Source organism: Camelus bactrianus, chromosome 1 (genome assembly GCF_048773025.1).
Source record: "Camelus bactrianus isolate YW-2024 breed Bactrian camel chromosome 1, ASM4877302v1, whole genome shotgun sequence".
Taxonomy (NCBI): domain Eukaryota; kingdom Metazoa; phylum Chordata; class Mammalia; order Artiodactyla; family Camelidae; genus Camelus; species Camelus bactrianus.
Genome location: NC_133539.1, coordinates 15,210,346 through 15,233,169, shown reverse-complemented (window position 1 = coordinate 15,233,169; position 22,824 = coordinate 15,210,346). Strand labels below are relative to the sequence as shown.

Genomic DNA, 22,824 nt, shown 5'->3' with positions numbered 1-22,824 from the left:
ACAGCCAGATTGCCCTCACATCCTAGAATTTGCAAAAAAACAGAAACAAATCACTATGCTGTACACCTGAATTTAACACAGTATTGTAAATCAACTATACTTCAATTAAAAATAAATAAGTATAAATTCAAATCTAGACTCAGCTCATTGAGAAAGCAGAGACATTCTGAATAACTTTGTTAACCAATCTATCTGATGACTCAAATCAAATGCAAATTCTTAGATTTTTAATTTAGCTTTTAGTTCCAGAAAATTTCTAGATCATGAGTTTTTTTTTATATCATAATATGTTTTAAACATAACCAGAAGGTGGTTATACTGAAGAAATTTGTTTTTCTAATCTGTTTTTATATATACTGGCTAATGTATGCAAATCGCAAACTCCCAAATTTATTCCTTTCCACCCCCTTCTGTATAGCACAGGGAACTATATTCAATAACTTGCAATAGCTTTTTATGAAAAAGAATATGAAAACAAATATATGTATGTATATGCATGACTGAGACATTGTGCTGTACACCAGAAATTGACACATTGTAACTGACTGTACTTCAATTAAAAAAAGTGTTTATGCCTAAAAAAAAAATGCCTTAATATCATCAGTTATTTAATTGGTATTCAGCTTTCCACCTGTTTCTAAAATATGCTTTTCTGTATGTTTTACTATTTATTTGGGGATATGAGGGTTAACAGATGGGTTAAAAAAGGATGTTACTGAAGGTGACCCTTGTCAATTTTCAGACAAAGCACTTCAAAGCGAAAGTATGGTCTTCCTTGCTCTGTTCTATTATTCTGAATAGAAACCCTGTGTTTGTTCAGCATCATAATATGATGATGAATCCTTTGTCAACCTGAGTGACCACAGAGAACAAAGTCATCCTCGTTGATCCACATTCATTGCCTTGCACACAAAAGAGTCAATCCTTTGTTGTTCGAGCCTCTGAGGTTTTTAGAATAATGTATTACCATAGCATAACTCTGACTGACATAACACTTTTTTTACACACAAAAATGAATGCTCTGTCAATTTTTTTCCTTAGCTTAAATCCATAGCATAATGTTGGCTAATATAGTTAAATTTCTACTCTAATGGCAATCTATTATCTCTTACGATGTTCAGGATATTTCTATTTCTTTTGACATATGCTTTCTAGATTGCACTATAATAATCTTAAGTGTTGACTGCCTTGCAATCATCCATGTTGATCATTTTCAGCACACCCAGATCTGAATAGTTTTCTCCTGGACCCAGTCTGAGAGACATACTAGGAAGCTGATTTTGTTTACGTAAACAATTATGTATTTTGTCATGTACATCATCTGCAAAGTACATTTCATTGATGGCATGACCAAATGTTTCCAGTTTTGTGCTACAGAGATACAATAAATATTATTTCATAGAATATTTTCAGTTTGGGTCACTGTAGTTACAAGCTGCAAACTTACTTTGGATAATATTTTGGTGATGCATAAGAACTTGTAAAGATGTCTACTACTCCTGCTATACACATGTGTGCAGTGTGACAGAATCAACATACGATGCTGTCACAAGGCAGGTGCTTTGTAAGTATTTATTGAAAAATACATGCCGTTCTTTTATCTCTTCTGTCAGGAAGTGAGTAAATTTATAAAATTAGAAGCATTTTTCATGTACATACATACAGGAAAGCAGGAAAAATTCTGCTGGAATCAGAATAAGTGCAAACAATGGTACTTTTTCTCTTTCTCTATCTCTTTCTCTCTCTTTTCTTTTTTTTTTTTTTTTTGTTAAAGAGTAGTAAGTGCATTCGGTGTCCCACTTGGATCCCCTTCACAAGCTAGTGTACACATTTCCCAGTTGCTAGAAGGGTTGATTATACCTCTCATAATGCTCATTCCCCTTTCCCCATGGGTGCTGCCTGGCAAGAAGCTTATGTTCCACTGTTTACCACAGGAGATAGCCCATTGTGAAGACTTACTGTTATGAGGATACAAAGCTTGATCCCCTTGTCTCAAGGTTAGGCAACTCATGGTTTTTGCCCAAGAGCTTCCTACTGGAGAGTGGGTATGGCTTAGTGGCGGAGCACATGCTTAGCACACACAGGGTCCTGGGCTCAATCCCCAGTATTGCCATTAAAAAAAAAAAAGGGTGCCCCATTGATCAGGTCAGTATTAGACTTTACCTGAGATGCATCCTTGCTCAGCCATTTGCCTTCCTTTCCATTGCTTCTTTCACTGTCATGAATTCTTTTTCCTAAAGAGTGTATGCACTCAAATTTCTGTTTTAGACTTTGCTTCTAGAAAATCTAATCTAAGACAGTTTGTTCAAGGAATGACCCTAGGAAGCAGTCCCTAAGAATGAGTCCGGAGTTAAACCTCCCACTGGCTGTGTGACAATGCGGACATCACTGAAAGTAGTTGGAGAATCAGAGTATCACCATTTCCTGGAATACCATGGAAGTAAAACAAAAAAATTTTTCATTCCTGGTGAACTGAAATAGGATGCAGGTGGAAGGAATGCACTGGCTTGAGCAATATATTGGGTGTTTGAGAGGCATGGGGAAATAGTAATCACAATGACTGTGACACTGAGTGACTTTTGCTCATGACTTCAAAAGTAAAAATGACAGGTGCAAGGAGATCAGACACAAATTCAGAAAGACAGTGGATGTCAGAGGGTCTCCCTGGCAGTGTTTTAAAAGCACATATCCTTAATAGCCTGATCAATGACCAATTTAAAGACCAGGCTTATAACCTAATGACAAGAATAGCAGAACTTCAAAGATGATTGATCAGCTCATCAAGTCTGTGCCCAAGTAAAGGCTCTGATAAGAAAAAAATGGGGCTCTGAATCTTAGAACTTCCAGATTTCCCTGAACCCACTAAGACTGAACAAATATCCCCCTCCTCCCTTATTGAAAGACAACCTGACTCTATCTTCCTTCCTTCAAGACCCTCCAGAAGCCCTCAGATGTGTCAGGTGTCTTACAAGATAATGCTTGCCCTCCTTAGGGGCTAATCAGCTCCCTATCTCCTTAGCCTCCCGACCCCATGTGCCTCACAACTGGAGTAACTACAACCACAAATTTAATTAAGTAGCATACCAAATCACAGATGCTGTGTCAGATGTGGTGTCCTTACTAAACTGGATTAACACAACCTCTGGTGTGGCTGTTGATACAGTGAATGCATTATTTTTCAAAAAGTCCTTGGAAAATAGGATTAGAAACAATTCACAAGTAAAAATGTTGTATTTATCCATAGTCTTGCTCCAGGATTCTGTTAAATTTCCTACTCTTTCTTGGTCACAATAGATAGTCCAAACGACCTTGGTCCATCTGGCTATTCTTCAGAATCCTCATTGGTCCACAGTGTTGAAGACGTCATGTCAATTAGAACTGATAGCGAGTAATATCAATTCAGGATGCTTTGATAAGAAATATGCACTCCAGAGGATGAAAAATGAACTCAAAAACATCCAAGAGCCTACTACGTTGGTGTTATTTTAAGGACTCCAGGTGTCTAGGGCAACCTGGGGTAGCCCTTCTAAAGTCAAGGAAAAGTTATTGAACTTTGTCTCTCCCTCCACTAAAACAGAAGCCCAAGTTGGTAGACTTTTTCAAGTCCACATTTAGGGACATTACTCCAACCCATTTATTAAATGGCGTGGAAGGTCTCTAGTTGTAAGTGGGGCAGAGAGAAAGATACTTAAATGGCTACAACAAGCAGTCCTTGCCATAAGGACATGTGCTCAGGTAGATCCCATGGTTCTAAAGGTATCTGGTTTAAAGCAAAACAAAAAGACATCATGATGTTTCTGGCAAACTCCAAAGGGAGACTTGCAATGAAAATCCCTAGTGTCCTGGAGCAAGGTCATGCCATCTGCAGCAGGGAAGTACACACCACTAATAAAGCAGCTTCTGACACACTACTGAGACCTGACAGAGTCAGAATATACAATCATGAGTTGCCAAGTGACTTTGTGATTAGAGCTACCCAGCAGGAGCTGGAAACTCTCAGAGTCCTCAAGTCATGAATTTGGGTAACATAGATGGGTGATGGTTACCAGTGATTATTTGTTGGTAATTTCCAAAAAGAAAATAACACAGAGAACTAAAAATAAGAAAGTCTGAATCTTCTCCTCTTTGTATGTTGGGAAAAAAAATAAGAATTCTTATACATATATGATATATGAAGTTTTAGTGAGAGGTATGAGAAAACTAAGACTTTTTGTTTTGAAAGTGTAATGTTCTAAAATAGATGGGCTTTATTGGAAGCCATTTACAGGGGAAAAAAGTGGTGATGCACTCTAAACCCATTATCCATGCTAGTAGGCTCCATTCTTATTCTGTAAAATTCCTCTCCAAAGCAGGAAAGATCAGTCTTCAACTGACTTTCAACTTTTTCACCCAAGGAAATCTAGTCTAGATGATGCAAGCATTCCTCCATCCAAGGAAGATGACAAATAATATGTTTCAGAATCCCCTCTGAAAACAGTTTGGAACCAGATAGAATATTTAAAATGAGTTTACTCTCCCTTCCTAATAGGGAAGATCCAATAAGTAAGAAATTAAGTGTGTGCATATATGTGTGTGTGTGTGTGTGTGTGTGTATATATATATATATATATATATATATATATATATATATATATATATATATATATATATACATGAATGACTTATTATGATAGTTTTCCCCAAGCTACAATACAGATTATTTCTGTCCCCTTAATATGGGTTTTGAAGGTATGGGAAGGGGTTGGAGTTCTCTAGGAGTATCCTACACTTGCAGGAACGAATGATAAGAATATCACATCTGTCCGATATTCTGCAAAACTAGTGTTTCCATGATCTATGAAAGTTTCATGAGACATATTCTTATATATTTTCAAGAAGGGGTCAATTTCTTTCATTTAATACTTTGAAAGTGAATATTGGAGGTTTTTGCATATGTAATCTTACTTTGTATTGTTTGAGAGACACTTCAGGGCTCCTAAGAAAGACAAGCAATTCAGTGAATGTGCCATGAGAACTGAGGACTGTTAAGTAACGAATGTGAAACTAAGTTGTGCTGGTAATTAAACTGTGTTGTGTGACCAACACAGATGTGTTTCTTGTTGGTATTCAGTCCATTGAGCTCTTTTTAATTAATTTATTCCATTTAAAATGAAGAAAACCAAATGAGAGTGGTAAACAGACCATTAAAAACTAGAAATGCCTTTAACTGTTAGCTATGTAGTTTGCTAATTAGATCACATAATTAATTTAAATGTTTGAAAAAGAGACCTCTTCAATAAAACAGCCCATTTATTTATTTATTTATTTGCTTACTTACTTTTAAAGAAATGGCTTTGGATTTAATTGACTCTACCACTGAGGGAGAAAATAACCTAGACTCAGAAGAGTATATAATAATGATGAGTCTGAATGCTTTCTAGAATGGGATAATTTCCATTTCTTCATAGTAATTATACATGATTCAATATTATCCATTTAAAATGATATTTCCTGATTAAAAAATAATTATTATATTATATGTTAAATTATGTGTTTTCCAATAAAGTCAAATTATTTTATAGTCTGTACCAAGAATTGGCAAACTATGTCCCATGGGCTGGCCAATTCTCTTTTGCAAATAAAGTTTTATTGGAACACTGACATGTTTATTTGCTTACATGACTGCTTTTGTGCTATGACAGCACAGTTGATTAGTTGCAACCAATACATTATAACCCACAAAGTCTAAAATATTTGACATCTGTCCCTTTACAGAAAAAGCTTGCTGATTCTTATTCTAGTATGTAAAATAAAGTAATATACAGTATTTTTATTACTTACATTATATACATAACTGCATTGTATTTTAAATTAGCAAGTAGTAGCTGCTTTAGAAATCTCTATCTTCCTAATAAATATGCCCTGTTTTCACTTAAAGCATCTGTAGAAAGTAGGAAAGAAACAATCCTCTTTCCTTTATGTCTTTCTTTCTTTTTCTTTCTTTCTTTCTTTCTTTCTTTCTTTCTTTCTTTCTTTCTTTCTTTCTTTCTTTCTTTCTTTCTTTCTTTCTTTCTTTCTTTTTCTTCCTTCCTTCCTTCCTTCCTTCCTTCCTTCCTTCCTTCCTTCCTTCCTTCCTTCCTCCCTTCCTTCTTTCCTTCCTTCCTTCCTATCTTCCTTCTGTCTTTCTGTCTTTCTTTCATCAGTGAATCTTGAGAAACTCTGGAGAGGATGCTAATAATAGCCAAGATCACCCAGTTTATGCTGCTGAGTTGAGATTTGCTCTGTCAGTTCCTGAGAAGTGTCCAACAGGATTTCAAAGGAGGCTCTATCTGGTGATGAAGAATCTTCAGGCTGTGACCTTGAATCTGCTCTCAGGATAACCTTCAAAGGAGAGTAACATAGTTTCCATTCTTTAAAATAAAGTGAAAACTTGACCCATTAAAATAATTTACTTAAATAATTTGAAATAAATATAATTGTTTTTATTAATTATATAATATAAATATATAATATAAAATATATAATATACTATTTACATAATAATACATTATTAAAATAGCTATTTTCATTTTAATGAATAAATAAAGCATTTCTCTTAGAAATCATTTAGCTAGCACTTTCAAACTATGACAACATGTTAGAAATACAATCTGAAGAAATTGTGTCTATAAGTGCTTTTTTTCCTCTCTTTCTTTCTCTTGGCTGTAAGCATAAGCTAGAGCCTTTGCATGGGGGTAAAATTTGTAAAAAGTCAATGGGCTAGTGTAAGTCGTAGGGGTTGGAAAACTTGATCTTGCCAAAGAGGTTTTTGGGAAAGTAAGAGGATCGCAGTGGGGGGCCCATTTTAAGAGGTGGTACAAAGGCTTTAGATTTAATTCCAGGAACAGTCAGAACTGGAGAGGTCAACCAGTTCTGCGGGTGGGTCATTATATACAGGAATTCAGTCAGTCTGCATGAGGTCAGGATTCTGGGAGGTCTGTCCATGCAGGAAAAGAGAGCCAACAAGTAGGTTTGAATAGGCAGGAGCTAGATCCCTGGGTGGCACATGGAAAAGAAGGGTAAAATTATATACTTAGGCATTGGTTTTCCCATCACACGGATCGGACCTCAGTGTAGGAATCCAGCCTACAGAGGGAATAAGGTACTACTGGGTGGAGTGGCAACCTTTTGGATTCCAAAAGGAATATCGAGACATGTGATCTGAACCATGAGGAAGTTAACAAACGGTGGTAAGTTGAGGACTGACTCCAGGCAAAGCTACCTTGAGCCTGAAGGACAGAGATATTTGAGGGAAACTGTGCCTGCTTCTAGGTCTTAGAGGTAGAACTATTTGAAATTCTCTGCCTATCGGAGGTTATGATGAGACACTTTTCCCAGGATAGGGCTTACAGCTGTGGCTGTTCTAAGCTCTGGAGTTGGCTAGAAGACAGAAAACAAGGCAGAGTCTGACACATTCACCGGAGCTTCCTTTGGAGTCATCAAACACATCTGAATTGTACAACCTAATCCACTCAATCTGGGAATGGAGGAGTATTGGGGAGAGTTCCTTGACAAATTTCAAAATATACTTATTGAACTAAGATGTAATAGCCAAAAGGTTCTATCATGCGATTTTATTTGCAGTGGAAGGGATCATTCTTAGATCAAAATCAGATATTATGAAACTCACTAATGAGTTTGATTTGGCTATCTGATTTATATCGCTTATGGTTTAGTTTTTAACTCCTGATTACTGTTTTTATTTCATACTAGATGTTGATTTCAGTTTCTCTTACGAGCAGAGTAACCCTCATTTTTGTCCAAGAATTGACAGTTCTTGACCTGTGGTGTACTCCGCCGCCAATGAACCTGCTTTAGCGACTCAGTAGGAAAGGCTCAAATCCCTTCCATGTGCAAAATAATAATCTTGCTATTTTTCACACTACTTCATTCTGCTTTATTATTTTTTTTAATCTATCTATTGTTGCCTGATGGCATGTCAATGCCACCTTACACAAGGGACTCAGAGTAAGTGTTCCAAGAGTATCTGTCTATTAAATTATGGTGACAATCAAAGGCTTTCAGTAATTATTGGATTAACTTGTATCATAATGAGAAATCACAAGAGAATTTCATGAACTCTAGCTTTCAAACCTGAATTTAAAATTTGTTTCTGTATATTTATATATATACAAGCTTCTGAGAATTTACATGTTTACCATTGGTTTTCTAAATTATTAAAACATTGAAAATGGATATCTAGAGGAGGGAAATTCAATTACAAATGCTTAAAATGAGAAATTAGCAGGGGTTGATTAGTATTAACATATGAACCCATGTTTCAAATTCAAAGAAAATTACTGAGTATAGTAGCTTTATATATTTTCTCATAGTTTAATAGAGAGAGACATACTTCTTTTAAATTCTAGGGAAACATAAGCCTGCTTTATTTTAGATTTATGTCTAGTAAATACATTGTTTTCGAGAATAAAGATTGACATGTGAAGAACCATAGGGTAATTAGTGATAATGTGCAATGTAACTTAGAAGCAAATCAATTGGCCATTACTAGAGACAATTTTAAAAGTTGATAGATTGGAAGGATATATAAGAAGAAAATTCAGATTGGATGACTCTTCCCAGTGTTATATAGATTGAAATACATTTTTCAAAGCCCAAATAAAAAAGTCATAGAAATTGAGAAACAAGAGAAAAAAACAAAATGGGAGAAAACATCTTTCGGCTTGACTCATAGTAAGAGGCTGCATCTAAATTTTGCAGCAGCATAAACTAAATTTGACTAAAAAATTCCAGATTTTGTTAGGTTTTTGATAATCTTTATTTCCCAAACAAATTATGTGCATAGACACTCATTTAGCATACAAGGGATTAATAACTAATTTGTAAACCTTAGTTATGTTTCACAATATGTGCTTTGCAGTCAACTGGTAGTTCCTGGGATGATTTCAGATAGTATATTAATAAATGTTTGAAATGTTTATTTAAGTATTAAATACAAATTTGAAAATGTAACTGGCACATAATAACCATGATTTAGGTAGGTGCCCAAAGTTTTTGTTTTTGTTTCCCATAAATTGTGTAAGCTAAAAACGTGACAGAGAATTTAAAATAAAATGTTAAATATATACTAAAACATATGATATACAGATTTGGCTAGCTATGTGAAACTAACTGGTGTTTTGGAAACCTGGAAATAGAATCCCAGTGAAACCACCTTTTCAGGAACTGAAGTGCTCACATCCACCACTGGGGGTACTTCCCTCCTGCTGAAGTATTTGTGGAGTCAAACTGGAGATCAGAAAGTTGATTGTAAGCACAGACTCAACCGCAAAAGCATCTGTCTAGTTTTGATAACTATATCAGCAAAGTCATGTAAAACTCTAGAATCCCCTTTGGAAAACTGTAGTCTTGTTATAGCCTATGATATTGGAGATCATGTAGTTAGTTATTTATTTTTCACAATGTGCAAGAGTTCCTTCTATTACCAAAGGATAGTCTTTATAGAATCATATGTTTGGAGATTCCAGAGAAGCTCCTAAAATATTAAGATGAATACTCCTGAAAAAAAGAGTCTATGTCAAAATAGAAGGCAGACACAGGCTGTGGGAAGGCAGGCCCTGAAAAATGTGTTCCCAACAGGAAATACCAGACCTCAGGCAATGGAGAGGTGCTTTTGTTGAGTCTGAAATAACATTCTATTCCATTTTCCTGCCCTGATTTCTTAACTCTCTGTTTCTAGTCTGTAAAGTAACTTACAGAGTTACCGAGAAGATGAAGCAAAATAATGTCACGTGGCAAACACTCAATAATAATATTATGAACTTTTTGCCCGGAGAAGCTGAAGCTGGTGTTGGTTTTTTGTTTTTTTGTTTTTTTGTTTTTTTGGTGAGAATGGTGATTGTGAAATTGAGGAAACCATATTACTTGGAGGGACATGTGGGGAGTGTGGGCAGTCTTAAGTATAGACCTGAAAGCACTCCGAGGGAAAACATTCTTTCCACCGTGGAGTCCTGGCAGTCACGGCTGTTGGGGTGGCAGCAGCAGCTGTGGTAATAACACGAGCCAGGGAAGCAACAGGATTGACCTGGCAGAGTCAGTGGGGAGCTGACAGCAGCATGTGTGAGTGAAGGAACACCTTAAACTTCCAGGGAGCAGCTGGGGAAAGAAAGGGTAAGCAATATTAAGTTCCGACACAAGGAGGTTCTTGGGAGCAGTGTGACATGGTGATAAAATGATGGATTCTGAACTTGAAAAAGTTCAGTAACAGTTATGTTCCTTGGACAGATTAATCTCTCAATGTCTCTTCTGTCATCTGTAAAAAGATGGTGGCATTGATGCCTCCCCCAGAGCATTGCTGGGAAAACTCAATGAGAAACCCAGGTAAAGTGCCCAGCACAGTAAAAGCGCTCAGTAAACACGGGCTCCCAAGGGAAAATAAAGCAAATAACAATAATGGAAAAACAAAACAAAGCACTATGATCTTCCATGCTGTAGTGCTGAGAAACAAAAGAATGGATTTTATAACTGGATACATTTATCCTGAGCTGAGACACCATGCCCACAGTGAATCTATGATTACATATAAAGCATCTATTTCTTTATACTGAAGCGATAGATTTCACATTAAACCTTTTGATTTGGATATGCACTATGACAGCTAAAACAGCAGATATTTCTAGTCCACATTTAAGATAATGAAATTTTCATTTTCAGAATCTCCATTGTCGGAATGCCAGTGAGTCCCATCTCTGGACATTCTTTTGGAAGATGAGCAGTTTTTCTTCATAACATTTAAAATAAAGTGGCCTTTGTTTCTTGGGAATTAGTGACAAGCTACTCTCTTTGAAAATATCTGTCGTAGCCTATGTGATAAAATGCTTCATAGAAATGGAAAACCAAAGTAAGGAGTGTGTGTACCGGTTGCTCTAAAAAAGTCAGTCTGAAGCTATGTGTCCCTGGGGAGACCCCCATGGGAAAGTGCTGAGCAGCCCAAAGCCTTCATGTGGAGCAAAAGACAAGGCTCCCCACGGGTTTGATGTCAAAGATTAGTAGAATGCTGGAGGGGGTGGGTATAGCTCAGTGGTAGAGAGCAGGCTTAGCATGCATGAGAGCTCAGGTTCAATCCCCAGTACCTCCATTAAAAAAAAAAAAAAGACTAATGGAATGTACTTCTCTTATACGACTGTCTTCCAATGCTGTGGTCCTCAAACGTCAAGTAAATAACATTAAGATATTGACATATCAGGCTTGGATACAGTAATTTTACTCTTTTTCTGTTTGTGTTTCTCGATCTTGAGTATTTAGTCATGGGTATCCCCAACGAAAAATTAATCTTTAGACCATGAATGAGAAATGTGCCTTCAACAGCAGAGCCATGAAGAAGAGGGAGGATGGGGTTAGCTACAAGAGGGCTGTTGCCTAAACATATCATTGCTTTCATCCTTGCAACATGGCAAACACTGATGAAAATTGAAGAGCTGTACGTGGGTCCATTTTATTTGCATTTGTCAGCTCTGCTGCCTCTCTGAACTCACTGTGAAAAAGCATCTCTTTAAACCTTGAGGGGATGGAGAGTGCTTTCTGATTCTGATTGTTATCTCATTAATTTCAGGAAGGATTAAATGAAATGTAATGCCAAGGCTAAATACCCCCCAAAAAATTCATTAATCTTTTCCAAAAAAAGACATTTACAACTGAGAGAGAGAGAGAGAAAGAGAAAGAGACATATCTATCTCAATCCTGAAAAGGGAGAAATGGAGAGATTAACATTAACTGGAAAGGTGTGAATTGACCTCTTGAAGTTGGCCTGGATGAGAGTGGAGTTTGACTTCAGATGACCTCTGTTCAAACCAGACTCCTACTCGCTGATAGTGCAGCTTTAGTCAAGTTACTTAGTACCCAGTACGTTAGTTTTTTTCAAGCAGAACCTAACCCCATTCCTTGGAAATTTTAAATAAATTACTAAATGGAAAGCACTTAAAATGCTACATGGCATTCAGTCAACTCTACATAAGTGTTAGTTGTCATTATTATGGAAAAATATGCATGTAAGTTAGGCATTTGTGCTCATGTTTCCCTTGTATGTTCTACGATGAACTTGTTTTCTGACAGCATAACTCTAAGATTACAGTACGAACTATCATCTCTTTCTCATCTTGTGAACATTTGTAAAGATGTATACTAGACTTGGCCGCCTGCCATAGAATCTGACTCTAATGGTTAGGGAAACAGAGATGTAATTTCGAGGAGACGGATTTTTTTTTTTTTAAGTCTCCATGAATTAGGCATATAAGAACTAGTGACTTCTGAATCAAATTATGAAAGCTAATGTTTGGAATAAAAATAACTCAAGATGTTTAAATATGGACATTTCTGAGGTAATCCTTTTAACTGTGTCCTTCACCTAAAGCTACAGAATGAAATGTTGAGACTAATTTAATTTTGATAGCCTGGGTTTCTGTGCTGTTTTAAATACAGCTTAATCATAGCTTGTTAAGGACATGTGCAGTGTAATGGAAAGATGATTGGATTTGGAATCAGAAAAATGCTTTCCAAACTATTGTCTGTAGGAAACAAGTTCTGAAAGGTGTTTGCAAGGGTTCTATGAAGAGAGATCTCCGCAGCCAAGTAAGTGGGAAAATGCTGAATTTTAGCAGATCGGAGTTTAGAATCCAGCACTCCTATGTATAGGATACACACTGTAGAATAAGTCATGTTTTCAAAACCCCATTTGTAAGAAACCAAAGTTTTCTTTTTGTGATGAAAAAAATAAGATAATATACATAAAAAGACCCAAGAAATAGATCCTTGATGTGTGTTGATGAACTCAGCTTTAGAGTTTACAAATGGACCCAAAAACTGGCCATTTCTTTCATATGTTTGACATTCTTCAGAGACAAAGTAACTCCCATTGGAAATGAAAAAATACCCTGCTTATTAGGAAGAGTTCTAGCTGCATTTCAGACTTAGATATGATTAAAGAAATTAATATTATTATTATATTATTAATATTATTATTGATGATTTAAAAATATTGTTTGTTGCATAGCCATATTTTCTCTTTGGTGATTTTCCCCCCTATATACTATTTCTTTAATATGTTTTATCATAGGGGAAAGCAAACAAACAAAAAGTAGAGAAAGAAAAAACATCAGAATGGGGTTTGAATAGGAAGCAGAAAAACAGTTTTTAAACTTTACCAACTTAACCATCAGTTAAAATGGAGGTAATTATAAACAGTTTAGTGCATATATGTTTAGAAAACCAATGAAAAATAATAGTTGGAAAACTGCTATGTCTCCAAAAGAAAAACACAGACATTAACATGTATTAGAAAGAAAATGAAACAACTGGAAATCTTATACACTCCTGGTGGTAGTGTAAAATGTACAGCCAGCTACTTGGAAAATGATTTGGGAGAATCTATTAAAGTTGGACACAGTCATATCCAATGACCTATAATTCCAGAAACACCTGCTTGCCAAAAGACATGTAGTAGAATCTTAATAGCAGCACTGTTTGAAATAGCCCCAAAGCTTAAACTATCCAAATGGCCATCAGCAGTAGCATGGACACGTAAGCAATGGTCTATTCACACAATGGAATTGATGGAGCTAGACAATGAACTGCCTAGAACTTGAGCAATAATTTAAATGTATCTCACACGCACATTTGGGTGACAGAATCCAGACATGAAAGGGTTCGTACCGTATGATTTTATGTATGTAAAACAGGCGAAACCTCTGTTAGAAGTTAGAACAGTGATTACCTTGGAGAGGCAGTGACTGGAACAGAACTCAGTGGCGCATGCCCAGGACTTGGACTGGTTCAGTGTCTCGATCTGGTGCTGGTTTCATGGATGTGATCAGCTTCTAAAAATGTATTGAGCCTATACTTAAGCTATGTGTACTTTTCTGTGGTATATTTTACTTCAGTAAAATGATAAATAAGGACATGTAACTTTAAAAAAAATTTCTGATTAAAAAAAAAATCTAGCCCCCCAAAGCAACCTCATCCAACTTCAGAACTGAGAACTATCTCTAGGTGTTGTAGGAGTCACCCAGGGACAGGTTTCTGCTTTATATAAAATGATTATTTTTCTCTTTTTATGCACAGCATTAGGGTTAACCTGCTGTGGAATAATTTATGCTGTGGAATAATCTTTACTTGTTATTAGCTAATGAAAAGACCGTTTTGAACTACCAACTGCTGTAACTTTTTCTTCAGTTCATGATGCTGCCATGGCGAGTCCTTACACTTAGGGTTATTTTTGAAATAAAAATGTAATGACTGACTAAGTGCCCTGTGTGAGCAAAAGCAGGCTTGAATTTCAGATCTGGGTCTCGACTCTCCTTTGCTATCTTTTGGGTGAAAGTACATGGCCTCCCTGAACTTCACATGCCCAGGTACAAAATGAAAATGAAAACATTGACTAGGATTGGTATAACCATTCAGTACAATATGTTATGATGAAGCATAGTAAACAAAGTTTCTATTATGTGGAAAATTACAAAAAAATGGAGGGGAGGGATGTTTTTGCTTGGCTCCCAACATCTGAATAATAGGTAGATAGATAGATACAGATATATTTAATATGAAACATAAATTATATGCTAACTGTAACTTGAGGTTTTTTAATCCCTGCATATGAACATGTTTTTAAAAATTACTCATGCACAGTAGTTTTTACATTGCCCAAAGCCAATCACTTTTTATTTAGCTGAGATTTCTTCTCTGCTATTTTTGGAATTAAGTGTAGTCCACTGAAACGTATCAGAAATGTTGCACCTGATATGCCATATGGCACTTGCAAAAGCCACTTTTATTCTGATAACCAACAACAGTGGAGAGATGATAAAATGGCTTCTTGGTGCAGTTAGGGTTACTCTGAGAGACTACCAGCAGGCCTCTGCTCTTACCTTACTTTGAAGTCTTGAAAAGCTACCATATAGCTTTGGGTCTCAGACTCTTTTTCTGTGAAATGGACCAATACTCCAAGAGGATCGTATCTGAGCTTATGTCCAATTATACACACATGATCTTTTCTTAAGTTCAAATAAAATTTTCCAACATGCTCTTCTATAGAATTTCTTCAGGAATATGGAAATCTGATATGCAATATTACAGTTATCATATTTGAATCTGAAAATTTCATATTTGAATCAGCATTTGAAGCAATTCACAGTAAAACATGGCAATAAAACTAAACATTAGATTTCTATTTGAAAAATTTATAGATTTTCAATAAATTACAATGGCAGACACTGTTGGCTATCAACTCTGTAGCATTTTACCATCCTGCCTTCCTTCCAAAAACAGACCTTTAGTTTTATCAGATATCTGATCTGGTACATATATTTTAGGGAAGTCTGGTTTCTCCAACCTTTGTCAACAATCCTAATAAGTTTATGTAAATAATGGTAATTCTATACCCTTTGACTAGGATTGATTTAGAAGGGTGATTGTGACATAATTCTTGCCAATGACACATCAGAAGATACATACTTAGTGGCTTCTGGATAAGTTTCTTCCTTCTTCAAACGAATTGAGAAAGGGAACTCTCTCCTGGTCATAGGGTATTGCTGGTAAAGATTTTGTACTGGGTTTGAGGCAGTCATCTTATCACCATGAGGTTAGTATTGGACCGGGACCAATAAGGAAGCAGAAGCCACAAGGATTATTTTAACATAGAGGATTTAGCATAATGGATTTTAATCATGTATTGGAGAACTGAAAAGGAAAAAAAAAAATAACTTAAAGGTGTCATGGGTGTGGTAACCGTAGGGACGTATTTGTCACTCTCATAGTTGAGGGAACAGAGGAAAGAGTTCGCAATTATTACATTTTGGAGTTGAAGGAAGAGGGCCGACAGCTACGATTTTGACTTCCGCGGAGAGACACCGCCTGGCTGGCTCTGTGTCTCACATGGTGAAACGCAACTTGAGAGATTATGGAGCCCCTGGAAATTGCAATCATCTGGTGGCACTGTAAGGAACTGCCGCTGCCTGGGGGAAAGGTTAGTTATTGTCTGGTTCACTCGACAAAACAGGAAGCAGGAGGAGTCTGCCTCTTCTCGGCACTTCGGTCCAGTCTCTCTGGCGTGAGCCCCCTACTGGCTGAGGCTAACAGGGAGCCCCACCCGGCACCAGGAAACGTGTTACGCAGGATCCCAGCCCCAGCATCACCAGCAGAGTACAAAAGCATGGCTCTGAAGCTGATAGACAATTGCCTGATGATCAGCATGAGGTACAAGTCTGAGGACAAAATCATCATCATGAGAGTAGAAGAGTGGGAAACGACATCACTGAGCTCCTGAATTAGCCGCCTCTAAAAAATCTTAATATCATGCTTTTATGCATATATCATAAACTCATAATTATTTAAGCCCATTGAGTTAGAGCTTCTTTGACTTGCTACCTCAAGTATTCAAATTGGCAAAAATGCAGGGAGTTACTCTGAAATCATAGCAGTAAAAATTGGTTGAAAGATTTTTTTTAAATGTCTACATTATAACATGATAGTTATATTAAAAAAAGAATTACCACGGTATGTTTCTACAATTATATTCTCAGTATCATCTTAACATAACCTGAAAAAAAATTAAATTGTTTTCAAACTGCATAAAAATGAGACTCACAGTGTTGAAATTAATGCCCCAATTCTCTAAATAACCTACATATTCCTTCTTTCTTTCTCCTTTTATCTCTCTCTCTCACATATACACACACAAACACACACACATTAAACCCAGCCATACCTAAAGAAAGACTAGGGTGAATTTCTATCAACCTTTAAAAAACGATTAACTATGAATGATGGAATTATAGATGATTATTTCAATTTTCTCTGGGTATTTTCTGAATTACTGTTTTCTCCCCTTCAATGAATATGCATACATTTGTAATTAGAAAAATGTTTTTAAAAATGTTTGTTCCTTTCGGTCTTTGTTTTAATGGTATCTTCTCATACAGATTTTCCTTTGTATATTATCTAAAATTGTAGCCTAGAGACTGTAAATTTCCCTTTCTTTACGTTATTTTTTATTTTAGCACTTAACACTAACATACATTATATTTATTCAGCACATTTTTGTTTGTTTCCCTTACTAATATATCTGCTTCACGAGAGCCAGGATTATTTCTTATTTTGTTCATTGATGTGTCCCCAGCACCTACACCATATGTGTACTGTATCCAGAGTTCAATACATATTTGTTGAAAAAGGATTTACTTTGCTAAATGCACATCTGTGGTATAGGCATAATCTTAAGGCTATTTCTTATGCTGAGCAAGTGAACAGTAAAGAAAATAAAATATTATCCACATGCATAAGAGATTAAAATTCAACACTTTCTAATGGGATTAGCAAAATCATAGGAGGTGCTACACACAGAGGCCTCTGTCCAGTCAATCTGATAGCCATCTAGAAACACCAATGTGTTTGTTAATGACCTTCAAACTATATGTTTTTGCTAAAGCTGAGAACCTAGGGGTTCCTGTGTACTGGTTTGAGGGTGGCCACCTTTTGGAGGGAGGCAAATGATCTTTACAGAAAATACAAATACTTTTTTTCTTGATGCTGTGGAAAAGCAATTCTAAGAAAAGTTGGCTTTTAAATGTTTGGACAGTCCTTGTGATTCTGGTTCTGCTTACAGAGAGACTAAAAGGGTGGTGGCCTTGTAGCAGTTCCTACAAAAACTGGCTGGTGCCCCAGCTGCTGTTGAGATCCATTGAAACCTGGCAGGAGAACGAAACTTGAGTTCTTTCATCCCCTTTCTTCTTATGCTTGTTTGCTTTGGACCTTTGGACCTCACTCGTTAGTGAGTGTTAACAAGGCCTTTTAAAAGGAGCAAGTAGTAAAGGGAAAAATAACAAAAGAGTGAAGGAGAGAAGTCAAACCTGAAGCAGGAGTAGAGTGGAAAGCAAAACAGAAAGGAGCAGATCCAAAATTTTTCAAGTGATTATCTTCAAATATGGAAGCATATCATGATCTGGTTCCTTACCAAACTGGGGGAACAGCATCTTCCAAAAATCCATCATTTCCTTTAAACTCAATTTCCCCCATGTGCAAGTTACTGAAAGTGAAGTCACCATCAGAATAAACATCATACTAAACCAGATTCAATTACAGAATAGTAGATTGACCCAGTTGTTGGGAACATTGAGACATCTGGACCACCAACATCCTTGTCAAGTTTATTTCCTTAAAAATAAACAGTTTTGATGTTTGAAGCACTTGACGTTAGTGACTGAAAAATTGAAAGTAAACACTTGGTTTGTTTTATATGAATATCATTTGAATAAATTTATTAGAAAACTCATGTGCTTTTTTACTTTATTGGAAAACTACTTAGTCACCTGAATAATAATTTACTCAATGATATTTGAGTGACTTGAAAGAGGTTAAACAATTATGTAAGTACCTAAATTAACCTAGAGAAAAATATCTACACCAGACACTCACAATTATGATGGTACTAAAAGGTTCATTAGAAAGTCATTTAATCCTAACTTAATGATTCATTCAAATCAAATGAGTGTGATTCACTCAAATCATTTTCTATCAAGCGTGTCCTATGTGCCAAACACCAGTTCTAGGTACTTGAGATATGCATCAGTCAGCTTTTGAGTAGGAATGTGTTACATCACACACAATCCCTAGTCCTACTGGGTTACAAGAATATTTATGACTTGCACCTGGATCTGTGGAATGTCTGTAGTTCTGCTGGGCTCTGCTGAGTTAGTCCGAGTTTAGAATTAGGCATGTGTAGGATCCAGGTTCGCATTGCCTACCATTCTAGAAACATACCCCAAAAAGCAGTAGCTGCCATGGGCATGCTTTTTTCATGGAGGAAAGTCTCTGTTTAAAAACAGGGTTCTGTCATTTCTGCCTACAGTCCATTGACCAGAACAAGTGACACAGCCATATTCAGCATCAATGGAACAATAAAGTATACTCTTCTCATAGGGGAGGAACACTAAATATTTGCTGAAAAATTGAAAATGAATAAAGAAATCAACCAAAATTATAGAATGAACAAAGGAGAAAAATATGGCTACATTTATGGCATTTACATTCTTGTGGAGATAGATGATAATAAAATGATATAATACAAATTCATTGGTGTAAGTTTAGAAGATAACATTTTAAATAAAGTAGTGTAGCTCTTGTTGAAAAGGTGAACTTTGGGTAAAGACTTAAAAGAGTGATGGATTAAGCCATGAGAATATTTAGAAGAAAATCATTGCAGGCTTAGGGACTAGCCTTTGCTGAAGTCCTAACCAGAGAGTGCTTGGCATGTCAGAGAAAGATCAAGGAACCCAAATTACTGGAGTGAGATGGACAAGGAGAAGAGAAGTAGTGGATAAAGTCAGAGAAGAATAGAGTGAGGCTCCCTGAGGGACTGATTATGTGGGACTGATTAGGTAAGTCATAGCCCATAATAAGGACTTTGCCTTTCAATCTAATTGTATTTTGGATCTGCTGAGGGAGCAAATGTAAGCCAGGAGACACCCAATTCAGAATCACCAGTGTCTAGATGGTGTCTAAAGTCAAGGGATGAGAGACGATCACCAAGGCACTAGCATACATCATGAAAGTAAAGGACAGAGGATTAACATCCCCCAAATCATGAAAAGTCAATTTCCTATAGACTATTTCCTTACCTCACGCATGCTCAGTGGCAATTAATACATCTACAAAATTGAAGTGGTTTTCCTGCTAAATCACTCTTCTAATTCAGAAATGGTCTGTCTAGCTGTGAAATCTACCTACCTATTATGATAAATCAGACGTTGTCCCTTCTGATTAATAGAATTATGACTATGGGTTGCTAAACATTTTGAACCTGACTTGATTTGATGAATTTTTAAAGACATTTATCTGGTATCTCTTTTCATGTTTCCCAGAGTGGAGATGGCTTACTTCTATATAAGGTAGTCCATGACTTCGACTTTCTTGGCCGTCTCTAATTGTCAAGAAATTCTGCCTTAGAGTTGTCTGCTGTTGCTCTCCCTGTAATTTCCAGTCTTTTGTTCCAGTCCTGGTCTTAGGAAAGTCACAAGATAGGTCTCCTTATTATTCCACTTGCCAATGGTTCAAATATTTGAAAGAAGCTATCTTTTCCTTAACTCCTCCAGGCAAAACATTTCAATATCCTTCACTGTATTGTGTAGTATGGTTAGGGAAGCCTGTACGCTGTCCTGGTCACTCTTTTTCGGGTATTGTCTAGTTTGTGGGTTGTAATCAAAGTGACTTAAAAGAACTTCCTGGGACTATATATTTATTTATATATTTATTGAAGGCTAGTCAGTTTATAATGTTGTGTCAACTTCAGGTGTACAGCACAATACTTCAGTCATATAGGAACATACATATATTCCTTTTCATATTGTTTTTCACCATAATTTACTACAAGATATTGAATATGGTTCCCTGTGCTGTATAGTATAAACTTGTTGTTTATCTATTTTATATATATTAGTTAGTATCTGCAAATCTATCCTTTTAAAATAACTTTGTTTTAAATGACCTTACATGCTCCCAAACTCCCTATCTAGTCATCTTAAGACCTTTCTTTTCTTCGTCTTTATGAAAATATGTAAATATCTAAGTGAAGATTCATTTCTGAGATGTTTTCTTACATTCTAAGTGAGCTTCCTCTTAATTTGGCCACGGAATCTCCCTACGATTGTTTAATTCTGCAAAGTCTGCCAGAAAACGCAACTTCTTCCTGGCTATTTGTACGCTCAGGGTTTTCTTATCTCAAAGTTCTTGTCATTTCCACTGCATCAGCCAGATAACTCAATTTTGATAAGAATAAAGTAAAAAAAAAAAAAAAGAAAACTTCTAATAACAAAATAATAGTAATACCATTATGACACTTATCAAATGCTTCCTATGTGTTAGAACTGTTCTGAATGTTTTACATTTGTGCTTTACTCCTTTAATCATTGCAAACATATTTTCATTTTAAGAATGAAGTAGCAGAAGTACAGAGGTAGGAAACTCGCTCCTTGTTAATTAACTTAAGTGAAATGGGCAACACCTAGGAAGTGGCCATAGCGGGATTCTACCTCAGGCAATCCGCTTTAGAGAGCACACAATGAACCACTAAGTAGCTCGTGTGTGGGTGGAGCTTCCATATCAATTTTATTCAAAATTTAGTGCATATGGATTGAACACTTTTTATGTTTGAGGCGCTGTTCTATTTACTTTGTACTCTATACAACATTATGAAAGAATAAAAGGAGGAGATGTTACTGAGTCTGAGGTCTGAGAGTGTAATAATGAAAGTGACATTGCAATGGTCCTTAAAAGGTGAATTTAATTCCACCACACTAGAGAGGAGTATATGAATAGGGGACGATCTATTAGAAAGACATCTGATACAAAGGGAAAGAAAAAGAAGATGCATGAAAGAAAGGAAAGTGTAATGGAAATAGTGTTCTTGGAGTATAGGATGCCTTTGAGGGTGAAGGAGAAGTAGAGGAGATAAGGTGTTAAAGACAGTTTGCTTGTAAGTCTGTGATCAGGAATTTGGATTTGTCCTGCAAGCAACAGGGTCATATTTTAATGTTTCAAAGCAGAGGGGAGATCCAAACACCTATAGATTTAGAAAGATACCTCTAGTAGTGTTATGAAAAATTGTAAAGATTTGTGGGAAAATTTATAAAGTACTTGTCTTTTTAAAAAAATGTTAATTTCAGGTTTTGGAGAGGAGGCTCTCTTCTGCCTTTAAACTTAAAAAAGAAACATGTTTTCATCTGTACCACATCCTCAAATCTACCACCTTGTGTGGTGGAACTCAGTGTATATGGACCAGGGAGTTTTTTGTAGCTACTAATTTACTCTGGCATATGCTGAACTCATTAAATCTGAACCCAATTTCTCAATGCTTTTGCAAATCTCAATAGCTACACAATTATAAATACAAGAATATGAGGACAGATAGATATTTGATTAGTAACTACCCAAGTATGAACAATCTCTATAGAGGCTGACCAAATGAAATTCAGCTTCGCTTGAACTTGAGTTAACTTGAGGTCCTGACTTCTGCAGTTACAGGTGTATCCTCTGCATCTACAGTTCCAATGATGGATCACTTTTCAAGATATTTGAAAACTACTTTTGTAATCTTACTGTACTATGAAACAGTGGTTAAACGTAGTTCTGAAACTGTCACCAAGATGAAACTCTAAAATTAAATCTGTACCTGAGATTAGATTGTGCTGTCTCTGCAAGTGCTCTCACTGTGCAGTGTGTGGTCTTGATCTCCATCATGGTAGAAGAGACAGAATAAATTGCCCAACCTTCTCCTAATATGAACAAAATCTTTACATTTTATAGTCCTTGGGAGTTTATTAAATACTATTTTATATATTACTTTGTATAAGACATGTTTTAACTGTATTAAAGAATATCCCATGAACAATCATGTAACTCAAACAGCATTTGAAAAAGAAAGAAAAGCAGTGTAAAGTGAAATTGATCTTGAAGTTCATCTACTCCAAAGTTCCTGTTTTTGGGTGAGAAGCTGAATTCTAGTGAAGCAAAAACTCACCTAAATTAATCGATGTGTGGAGATTTTCTGTATCCAAGTTCACCACTCTTACCACACACCACACAGTCACATGACAATTTTGTGAAACAGTCAGGCCCCAGGATGAGAGTCTGTATTTTGAGACAAATTTGAGGCTCCTATAAAAATTCATCAACTTTCCTAAGGACAGGTGACTAATGAGTGGCTCTACTATGGGTATATTTGGAAACCTGAAGATGAGCAGTATTGTCTTAAAATAACTACATATTTTATTAATGAATCAAGCCCTTTTCAAACAGGATATT

General features: G+C 36.2%; 1 long non-coding RNA gene across 1 annotated transcript in view; it reads left to right on the top strand.

Annotated features, from left to right (window-relative positions):
• The window catches only part of LOC123617333 (uncharacterized), an 80,323-nt gene that overhangs the window by 19,880 nt on the left and 37,619 nt on the right, over window positions 1–22,824 (top strand). The gene's annotated exons all lie outside the window — the stretch shown is intronic.